Here is an 11,597-nt window from a genome sequence, read left to right as displayed (position 1 = left end):
CCTGTGGGCAGCTTTCCAGGCTGTTTCACCCCTGGCCCTCCCATCTCAGTCCTCACCCCCCTACAAAGCAGTCACAGCTTCCTTCAAGGCGGGGAAGCTGCAAAGGCAACAATCTTTGCCACACGCTCCTGCAAGAAAGGGAACCTGCTTTGCAGAGTCCTATAGCTTTTTTTTTTTTTTTTTTTTTTTACCATATAAAGGGTAGTATGGTCAGAATCCACACTTTTCTCCCTCTAATTCCTTCAGAGTTTTAAATGCTTTACTACATCGCTCACATCCAGCGAGGGAATGAATGCATGTGAAAATGCTTCCTAGCACCATGCCTGACATGCAAAAAATGTGAATTGCTCTATTTATAAATGACCTTTTCTGTGTGGTTTAGTTGTCTTGACAGTCTCACTGAGACTGTTCCTCTCCCCACTGAAACGGAATTCCGGTATCAGTGTCCCGATCTCGTGTTCTTGCTGTGAGAGGAGAAGAGGCGGGTCTCTTCGCAGGAAGGACTGTGGGCCTATGGCCGCTCTGACTTCAGAATCCTGCCGGCAACCTACCTTCTTCCCCATGACGTCAGCACGACTGACCCCCAAATTTCCAATGACTTATTCCCAACGCCTCCTGCCTAGTGTCCCCTGAAATAACATTCTGAGGCAGTCTGCGTCCAGGAGGCCTTTGGAATGTTCTTCAAGTAAATGAACGAATACCATGAGAATGAGTAAGAACTTATCAGGACATGGCTATCGGATGCCCGTCTTGACTGTATGCTGTTCACACATCTGTTTTGATGGCATAAGACAAAAGATTCTCTCTGCCATTCCTTTGCTATCATAGCCCGTTGAAGATTCACCTACTGGGGAAAGACAGATGGAAGCCAAGATGCCTTTGAACTTAACCGTTTTATGTGTTTTCTTAACATTTGGGGCTGGGACATCTGTCTTTGCTTAAAAGCACATCTATTTATATCAACAACCGTTTACATTGAGTCCCGGGAGGCTGATTCACACAGATGTTGTATAATGCGGCTTTTTAAATACAATTCACTTTGAAAAAATGTGGCATTCATTTCTACTCCACTCCTTCCCCCACTCAAGTTGAAGCCTAGAAGTCTACAAACCTTAGACTTCTGGGTAGGCAGCATACAGCATACGTCCTTTGGGCTTGTGTAACACGTGACTCAGGTTATTGCGTGATGGATGAACAGATGAATCAGCTTTGTATGAGGAGGCCTGGAGGACAGTGCTTCTGGGGGAGCTGGCTTGCTTAGAAGGCTGGGAATGGGGTGACTCATTCAAACAGAGACCAGCGCGGAGGCTGGGAGCCGCACACCCAGTGATGTTTACATAGCCACTGCCCTGGCATGGAGCACGGGGCCTGGGCAGCTTGGAAGTGGGTGGGAAAGGCTGAGGCTGGCATTTTGGAGGGCAGTGATGCCAACAAGGCAGAGGCTGATGGGGATCTGGAGGAGAGACCCAGGGTGAAACCACACTCCGCTCATCTGAAAGCTGTGCTAGGGCAGTGAGATTTCTTGGGCATGGTGGATTCTTCCAGTCTCTTCTCCATAGGTCTGTGCTGGCTCCAGGTTGCGGGGGTGGGGTGGGGCTGGGGGGTGGGGGTGGAGCTTCTGGCTTTCAGGGGCCCCAGGAGGTCTGCATTGCCTTTAGGGGAGCAGATTCACTAACAGAACCCTGTTCTGTTTGTCTGTTTGATTGTCCTTCTTGCTGGCTTCTCTCTCTCTCCTTTTTTCTTTTGAAAAATATTTATTTGTTTGTTTGGCCACATTGGGTCTTCGTTGTGGCATGCAAACTCTTAGCTGTGGCATGTGGGGGCTAGCTTCCTGACCGGGGATCGAACTAGGCCTCCTCCTGCATTAGAAGCACTGAGTCTTAGCCACTGGACTCCCAGGGAAGTCCGTCACTGCCTTCTCTTTATCTTGCCCCGTATCCATCACACTCATTAGTGGCACACAGGAAATTTAATCCTGTTCAACTCGTATTTGCCTTGGATTTGTACCTGTAGAGAGTTCTTACTGATGGGATAGAATTTGTGAAGCCATTTCTTCCTTATTCTGTGAAGTGACATGTGTGAGCTTATATATACAATGGTTTCTTTTATTGAAGGATACATTCTACTGATTCAAGGCCACTTGAAATTAGGATGATGAACATGATTTCATAAAACCAGTGGAAGAAAAGTGACAACTGGACATCTGGACATTGGAAATAAAACTTTAGGGACTTCCCTGGCAGTCCAGTGGTTAAGTTCCCTGCAGGGGCTTGGGTTTGATCCCTGGTCAGGGAACTAAGACCCTGCAAGCTGTGCAGTGCAGACTTTTTTTTTAAATGGTGAAAATAAATATTTTGGGGTTTTTGTTAATACATTTTAAATTTTAATTGCAACACCAGCCCTCACCACAAACTGAACAAGTCTAGCAGTTCCTCAGTCACGGTCTTTCATGTCAGGGAACCTGTTATTCCAGGCGAGGTTTGAAGTTTCACTTTGTCATTGACTTGCATTGTTTTTACATGTTGCTTTCCAATGGTTTTGCTGTTTGTCTGTTTACGAGCCTGATGGAGACATTAGCCCAACTTTCTGCAATTAGGCCTGGAGTTGGGTGGGGTTGGCGGGGGGTTTGAGTGTCAGCTCCTTCTCTAAATGGTGGGTCCATTAGAGAATATTTAAGAAGTATGGTTACTTTGGCTTCACTATGCAATATTGTCATAAGTTCAGAAGGAATGTCCTGATAAAAAGACCCCTCTTTGAAACATATTAGTCTTTATTATGAGCAAGGCACTTTATTTCCATTAATTCGTCTGAACCTCATAATGATTCAATAAGTTAACTGTGACTGTTCCGTTTTATAGATGCAGAAATCAGAGGCTCAGAGAGGTTAAGTGATGTGCCTGATGTCACACAGTAGATACTGGAGGAGCGGAGATCCATAATCAATTGTGCCTGATTTCAACACAGGTGGCCCCAACCTTTCTGCATCCTTCATCGAAGTCTACCGTGCTGGGTGGCCAAACATCTAAGGATCAAATCCACCTACCCACAGTAACCAGCCGTCATTTTTCCAAATCTCTGACCTGGATTAAAAGGAAATCTCTCAATTCAATTGAAAGGTGCAATCAGTGGTGGAAGCTGGTTTAAGCCAAAGCTGAAACAGGACATCATCTTAATGCTATGGGCCTCTGTTATGAGCCACTCCAATCCTCTCACTGTCTCAGAGCATCTGTCTGAACTTCAGAGCATCAGAAACATATTCCCACAAGGAATACCAGTCCAAGGACAACAGAAACCCTGCCTGGCAGTGACTGTCTCTGTAGACCAGGTGCATTTCGCTGCTGGATTTGAGCAAGTTGACATCCCAAATGGCGCTCGGGGTAAAGAACCCACCTTCCAATGCAGGAGACAGACGCAGGTTCAATTCCCTGAGTCGGGAAGATCCCCTGGAGGAAGGCATGGCAACCCACTCCAGTGTTTTTGCCTGGAGAATTCTACAGACAGAGGAACCTGGTGGGCTACGGTCCATAGAGTTGCACAGAGTCAGACATGACTAAAGCTACTTAGCTGAGGAAGGCACTGCAGGATCCTCATGGTTAGGACAGTTTTCTGATGAACTTTCCAACAGTATTTTTAAAATTTTATTTATTTTTAATTGAAAGGTAATTACTTTGCAATACTGTTAGTTTCTCCCATACATCAACATGAACCACCAGAGGTATACCTATGTCCCCTTCCTCTTGAACCTCCCTCCCACCCCCTACCCCATCCCACGCCTCTAGGTTGTCACAGAGCCCCAGTTTAAGTTCCCTGAGTCACACAGCAAATTCCCACTGGCTCTCTATTTTACATATGGTAGCGTATATGCCCAAGCCACTCCAGTGTTCTTGCCTAGAGAATCCTGTGGACGGGGGAGCCTGGTGGGCTGCCGTCTATGCGGTCGCACAGAGTCGGACATGACTGAAGTGACTTAGCAGCAGCAGCAGCAGCAGGGTATATTCCAACAGTATTTTGCTGGGTCTTTGCTGTCAACCAGCGGAACAGGCAGTCAGCAGCCCGACACTGAAGATGATTTTTACTTGTTTTTACTGTGTTCTGGAAAAGACTCTGGTGAAAATGTCAGATCCTCCGCAGATGCTGAATGTACAACGCTGACTCTGGCAGGTGGAGGGGAGCTGAGTCACCTCACCGGGTGTTTGTTTTGGTGGCCCCTGATTGGCTGCTGCGCTGGGGGGGCCCCGCCCACGGTGAGTGACTCTGCGTGAGGTGATGGTTCATAGCGCAGAGATCAGGTCTTAGGACAAATCGGATCTTTGCAGGTGAGCTCTCCAAGTAGGTGAACCTAAAGGCCAGCCAGAGGAGATCTTGTGCTGGCCAAATCACCGTTTCGTTCTTCGGTTTCCTCACTTCTAACATGTGGGAAAAAAAAAGCAACACCAGGATCCTGGAAGTATTCTGCAATCAGATGAGATTTAGATGGATAAAGTTTGCGAGTGTGTTGTTAGCCGTAAAAAGCCGATTTCTAGGGAAGGGCTGATGAAGAGCGATTGCACTTTTTACACAAAGTCAATTTTTTTTTTTAAATTTAAGATTAGTGCTTGTTTAATGACAATATCATATTGCCATATTTGAAGACACCGTTTTGGAAGAAGGCATCTGGGCATTCAAATCCAGAGAAAATCAAAACCAGCACATTGCAACATAGCGCTTCAAGGAAACAAAGCTTCCATGAACTTGACAACTGAGGACTGAACTTCTGAGGCTGATACTAGACAGTATCCTAAATGACTCTCATGAACAATGCTTTCACCAGCATAGTTACCAGAAAGGTAACTTTTGATACATTCAAGTTTGAGGTACAACCACCATCCCATTGCCATCCCCCATGTAATGAACTAGATTCCAGTCCCTGTTAATCATTTGTGTAGGGTGTATATTTGGATGTGATGTATCTGCAATTAGGCTTAATTAAAACCACCCACTTCGGGCATGCTGAAAGACCAGCATTTAAAAATAGGAGCTGAATAATTAGGGTCGTTAATAGGAACTGATTATTTAGTTTATGAGAGCTTAAACGTAAATAGGGATCAGCAGCCTTCTCATTTCTGATGGAAGCAGAGGGCAGACCAAAGCTGCTTGGGAAGGAATCCCTTGTGATACACACAGGGATCTTTCTTGTCCTGCATTTTGCTCCACAACGTCTTCATCAGGTTGTGGAAAGTTGAAACTGCACCCTGTGAAGTTAGAGGAAAATCCCTATTTCTGGGGCTGAAGGAGGCCAGCCAGGTGGGGGCTGGAGTCAGGTTCCCTTGACCCCTGGATGGAGCCTTCGAGCTGGGTCTGCGCTGCACCGCCCCAGGTGGCAGCCCTCATCCCTGCAGAGGCCTGGAGGAACGAATTCTCTGGAGTCTCTGGTACTGCGGTAATGGCGTGGATGTCTCCAAGGCTACTGTGAACCTATTGATGAAACTCCTAGCTCACCCACAGTCTATTACTCCCTGCCCTAAAGTAAACAGTTTATGTACGTGATGTTGCGGCTGTCTGAGACATGCACATTCTTTTGCCTCGCTGGTGGGCACCGGGAGCTTCAGACGGCTTAGTAAGACAACGGGGACTTGGAAAGTGAGTGTGAGGCAAGGAGATACTCGGCCTGTACCAGCACCCAGGGTGACCTCAGGAGTACAAAATCCACAGCTGAGCCTGGGTGGGGTGGGGGTGGAGTGGTGACATGTTAAACTCATGCAGGGCACCAGAGGCTCGTACCAGTTGGCTGGTACCCAGGGGAAAAGGGAAGATTTCTTTTTTTCCCCTTGGTTTTGTGGGCTTTATTCACAGAAATCCAGAATAAGTGGTGTGTGTGTGTGTGTGTGTGTGTGTGTGTGTGTGTGTATGTTGTTAAACAATCAACCACAGAAGAGGCCAAGTTTCTCTTCCTTCCCTTTACTATGGAAATAAGTTTAAACCTTGTTCTCCAGGCTTGGAGTATAGTGTCAAACTATGAGCAGGTTTATTGTGAGAGACCCAGATCAGCTTCATGGGAATCGGCCCTTCCCTCCAGTGTCTTAAGTCATGTCTGGCTTGCCTAGCAGTCCTGTTCTGTGTTTTGGGTACCTCTGTTTAACCTTACTTTATAGTTTTTCAAGGGAGTATAGCTCATTCACAATTTTCATTCCAGCTTTTCTGGGAGGAGGAGGAGTTCGGTAGTTGAGATTGGTTTAGATTCACAAGAAAATTCCATTGTTTTTGATGTGTTTTGAAATGAACATGTTTTTGATGTGTTTATGAATTTAGTTGAGTAGGATTTTGTACCCATTATGACATAAAAGGCAATCCCTTTAGAAAAACTGCAACACAGGGCATGTCAGTCTTATCAGTTCTGACATTCTAGGCTGGGTCATTTTTCACTGTTGGCGGCTGCCGTGTAGTTTACAGGGTATTGAACAGCATCCCTGGCCTCCACCCGTTAATACCAGTAGCGCTCTCCCCCACCCGCACCCCAGGGCGACAGTCAAAGCTGTTTCCCAGGCTGCCCTCGTGGTTCAGTGGTAAAGAATCCGCCTGCCAATGCGGGAGTCACAGGTTCAATCCCTCATCGGGGAAGATCCCACATGCCTCAGAGCAACTAAGCCCGTGCACCACAACTATTGAGCCTGAGCTTTAGAGCCCAGAAGCTGCAACCGCTGAGCCCACGTGTCCTAGAGCCTGTATTCTACAACAGGCCACTGCAGTGAAAAGCTGGGACAGCCAAACTAGAGAGTAGCCCCCCTCCCAACCACAACTAGAGGAGAGCCAGTGCAGCAACAAAGAGCCAGCCCAGCACCATCAGAGTTAAATAAAAAAATCTTTAAAGTCCTTTCCAGGCATTGCCACATGTCCCCTGGGGGCAGGGGGGCAAAATGCCCTAGTTGAGAACCTAATATACTGTGATTTATCAGGGTGAGTGAAGTTGTTCAGTCACGTCCAACTCTTTGCAATCCATGGACTGTAGCCTCCCGGGTCCTCCATCCATGGGATTTTCCAGGCAAGAGTACTGGAGTGGGCTGCTATTTCGTTCTCCAGGGGATTTATCAGGGTAGGGAAAATTCATTCCTCCCTTCTCGATGTCTAAACTATCTTGAACTTTGTTTTTCTGTGGTTCTCAAGGAATTATTGAATCTCAAGATTGTTCATCTTCTTCAAGAAGATAAAGTCTTCTACTTTCTTAAAGACTTTTTTTTGGGGGGGGGGCCTGTGTTTTTGTGCTTTTGCAATGTACTCTCCAAGTTTTTAAGATTTAGGGATGAAATTGTCCATAAACCGACCTTGCACTATGTAAGTTAGGCCTACCTTCTACTTGACCCAAGATAAAAAAAAAAAAAAAAAAAAGATTTCCTGTGGCTTTTCCACTCCTTTCTATATACTGACAAAATGTCTAACCATCCATAACTGTTGACCCTTTCAGAAGCATCACTGGAGACCACTTTTTCCCAGCCACGGAAGAAACGTGTCACACACACATGGGTGGGGAGCCTTGGGGTTAACACTGGCTGGTGAATCTTTTTCCGCTTCTCCTCTTGATCGCCTTCAAATCTCTCTCCCCAGAATTTGTGATGTGCACACTCACGTGCTTCAGGTTACACCTACAGAAACTTGTGGCATATTTCCTCAAGGCCTATCGCAAATTTATAATCACCCAGATATCTTACAGAGCTCCCCCAACCCCGATTCACATTTTCTAAGATAAATCTCTCTTTACTTGTGTGGGAAGATGAAGACATGTAGCAGCAAGGGAAAAAGGAAGTTGTTAGACGCTGTGCTTTATAAATAAAAAGAAATGAAACAGACAGTGTAACAGCATGTCCTTATGGGCAAAGGAGATTCTTCCCCTAGGCAAACTCAACACATGTTATAAATGGTAGTTCCCAGGGAGGCCAGATTTTGGGGGTGAAAATCATGGCAAAGGCGCTTCTGTTTTGACTTTGTACACACTTGTATAAATTTCATGTTTTGAGTCACCATGCACTGATTTGATAAGTGAAATCAGTGAAACACTTTCTCTTTCACTAGACAGGTGGCGCTTTTGTGTTTTACTTCTGGCCTTTCTTTCCTCGGTTATGACGTTATCTTTCAGGTACTGTTTGAGCGTTCATACTCAGTCGCTCAGTCGTGTCTGACTCTTTGAGACCCTCTGGTCTGTAGCCCACCAGGCTCCTCTGTCCATGGAATTTTCCAAGCAAGAGTACTGGAGTAGTTTGCCATTTCGTCTTCCAGGAAATCGTCCTAATCTAAGGATCGAATCTGCATCTCCTGCATTGCGGGCGAGTTCTTTACCGCTGAGCACCGTGGGAGGCCCTGTTTGAGTAAGAACATCATTCGTCATCAGCCAAGGACACCAGTTAAGGACACTGTACAGCCCAGGACATCCTCATGAGCAGTTCCCCGGCCTTAGCTAACCCCGCCTGCGTAATGGCGTGCTGGGGGTAGAATCTGCCATCATTTTCTAAATATGTGCCTTTGACACAGCAGCAGAGGCGTTGGGCTCAGCAGGTTTGGCAAGGCCTCCCTGCCACTTCCTTCTTGGTCCCCAGGACTTCAGAGCTAGGATCTCCACAGTTAGAGACCCCTGCAGAGCACAGGTGGGCAGAGGCAACTGACTAAAGCAAGTGGGGGTGTTTCTGCTGATGTTGAGTGAGCGCGCAAACACTCCCAATCAACTGGGCCGGAAAGCAGTTACTTTTCCTAAGATCAGTCAAAATAAGCACAAGGAAAAATGCTGGAGACGGAACGGCAGCTAAACCCGAGCTTTACCGTTGTGACTTGGATACCATACGCGTGTCCTGGTGCTGCAGTAACCAACTTCCACGGACCAGGAGGCTTAAGCAACAGAAAGCTATTCCCAAAGTTTCAGAGGCCATCAGTGAGTCGGTAGGGCCATGAGTGGCGCAAGTGGCTCAGTCGTGTCCGACTCTTTGTTACTCCATGGACTAAACAGTCCGTGGAATTCTGCAGGCCAGAATAATGGAGTGGGTAGCCATTCCCTTCTCCAAGGAATGTTCCCAACCCAGGGATTGAACCCAGGTCTCCTGCACTGCAGGCGGATTCTTTACCAGCTGAGCCACCAGGGAAGCCCCAGCAGGGGCCATGCTCCCTCTGAAACCTGTAGTGGAGGATCCTGCCTTGTTTCTTCAGCTTCTGATGATTTCTAGAAATCCTTGGCACTTCTTGGCTTGTACACACATCTCTTTAATCTCTGCCTCTGTCTTCACTCAGCCTTCTCCCTGCATCTCTGTCTGAGCCTCCTCTCTTTAATAGAGACAGCAGTCCTATGGGATTAGGGAGGGGTCCACCCTAATCCAGTATGATCACTCCTGAATTTAATTATAACTGCAAATCAACAAATCAGGTCACGGTCTAGGGCCGGGGTCCCCAGCCTCTGGGATCTAATGCCTGATGATCTGAGGTGGAGCTGATGCAATAATAATAATAATAGAAATAAAATGCATGATAAGTGTAATACATTTGAATCATTCTAAAACCATCCCTCACCCCCACCCCACTGCTCCATGCAGTCTGTGGGAAAATTGTCTTCCACGAAATTGGTCTCTGGTGCCAAAAAGATTGGGGACCACTGTTCCAGGGCATCAGGGGTTATGACTTGAACACATTCTGGGGGGACAAAATTCAACCCATAACAGAGTCCTCCACGGGCTTCATTTTTTGGACCAGGGTCATTACCACACCTTCCTGGTCAGACCTAGGTGTGGGGGCTGGGGAGGATTCTGAGTTCCTTTGCAAGGTGCTTTCTGCTGGCTTTCCTTTCTGCTTTCTGCTGGCTTTCCTTTCTGCTGGCATTTCACAGCCCCCTTCCTGGTCCCTGCTCAGCGCCTGAGCCATCTTCTCCCACACCTTCCTCTGTCCCGCAGAAGTGATGCTGAACCCATGACTCACCTGCCGTGCATTTGGGTTCCCACTTGGCCTCCTTGAGTTTCTCCAGAAGAAATATGAGGATGTTGGTCTAGAGAGTCTCCCACTTACTTTCCTGGATTTGTTACCAAGTGTGATTAGTAGAAAAGCCTGCGATCCCTACCAATTATCTCTGGAAGCAGTTTGGCTATGAATTGCTCTAGAGAGGGCATTTCAACTGAAGGGGAATGAGAATCCGATACAACACCAGTCACGTATGATTTCAATTACATGAAACTTTCCCAACAGACAAATTTAGAGACCCAGCAAGGAGATTAACGGCTGCAGAACTCAGTCACTATATTAAAAAACATACGTTAAAAGGATGCATTTTATGGTAGGTGGATCATATCTCAAAAAAAAAAAAATCCTGGGGGAAACAGAGACTATGCCTACTGTCAACATCTTCAGAGAGACGAGAAGATTTGCAGCTATGAATCAAGAAAAGTAAAAGTGAAACTTAAACATAGCCTGCCAGGCTCCTCTGTCTATGATATTCTCCAGGCAAGAGTACTGGAGTGGGTAGTCATTCCCTTCTCCAGGGGATCTTCCCAATCCAGGGATGGAACTCGAGTCTCCTGCATTGCAGGCAGATTCTTTACCATCTGCAATACTATAAAAAAATTTTTTTAAAAAAGCCCACCCAACATTTAGAAAACAACAACATCCAAAAATGCTTTGGGAAAGTCACAACATAATGGCAGACATAGAAGACCCAGTGGATGGGTTAGAAAGTGTGGCTGAAAAGCTCTATCAGAAAGTAGAGCAAAATGACCAAGAGTGAAGAAGGGGAGAAAATACAAGAAGCTGGAGGCCTGGCCTAGGAGCTGCAGTATCCAGAAAGAAGGAACTCTAGGAGGACGGAGCAAAGATGTTAAGGAGTCTTTAAAACACAAATTAAGAAACTTCTCCAGGAATGAAGGATGCCAGTCTGCAAGTTGAAAAGGTCCTCTGTGGTGGGTAAAATTAGACCCACACAAAGGCCTAGTGCTGTGAAATTTCAGAACAACCAAGGCAAAAGAAGACCCTGCAAGATTCCAGAGAGCGGAAAAAAAAAAAATCAAAACTCAGAATGGCTTTAGTTTTCCCAGCAGCAACTCTGGAAATGAGAGATCATAGAATGTTCTGGAGGAAAGGTGACTTTCAAGCTGAAATTCTATATCCACAGAAACTGTCACTCAAGTGCAAAGGCAGAATGAAGTTACTTTCAGAAATTCAGGGCAGCAATTACAAGTAATAAGTTAGATATTCATTCTGCCACAACGATTGAGCTTAAAAACAGTCCTAAGGGAAAAGAGTCAGAAACATAGTGGAGTAAATAATACCGGGCGGGGCTTACAGCAAACACAGTGTGCCCCCCGCAGATGGCTGGCAAAGGGGGAGCCTGGGCTGGGTACTGTGGTGTCTTCTTGAGATCCCTCTCCTTGGCCTGTGGATGGCTCTTTTCTCCCTGTGTCCGCCCATGGTCTACCCTCTGCGTGCATCTCTGTCCCTAAGCTCTTCTTCTTATAAGGACACCAGTCATCTTGAATCAGGACCCACCCTGATAGCCACATTCTAACTTTTTCACATCTTTAATATAAACCCTATCTCCAAATAAGGTCCTGTTCTAAGATACCGGGGCTTCTGGGGTGGCTCAGATGATAAAGAATATGCCT

At 46.4% G+C, this 11,597-nt stretch overlaps 1 long non-coding RNA gene across 1 annotated transcript; it reads left to right on the top strand.

The window, feature by feature from the left end:
* The first annotated feature begins 1,287 nt into the window (after positions 1-1,287).
* LOC121818585 (uncharacterized) lies at positions 1,288-5,526 on the top strand. The gene is made up of 2 exons (XR_006058558.2): positions 1,288-1,559; positions 2,859-5,526. It is a non-coding gene; the product is annotated as an uncharacterized LOC121818585 (long non-coding RNA).
* The last annotated feature ends 6,071 nt before the right edge of the window (positions 5,527-11,597 follow it).

The sequence above is a fragment of the Ovis aries genome, chromosome 1 (assembly GCF_016772045.2).
Source record: "Ovis aries strain OAR_USU_Benz2616 breed Rambouillet chromosome 1, ARS-UI_Ramb_v3.0, whole genome shotgun sequence".
NCBI lineage: Eukaryota > Metazoa > Chordata > Mammalia > Artiodactyla > Bovidae > Ovis > Ovis aries.
The sequence above is the reverse complement of the archived record's forward strand: the minus strand, read 5'-3'. Positions and strand labels throughout refer to the sequence as shown.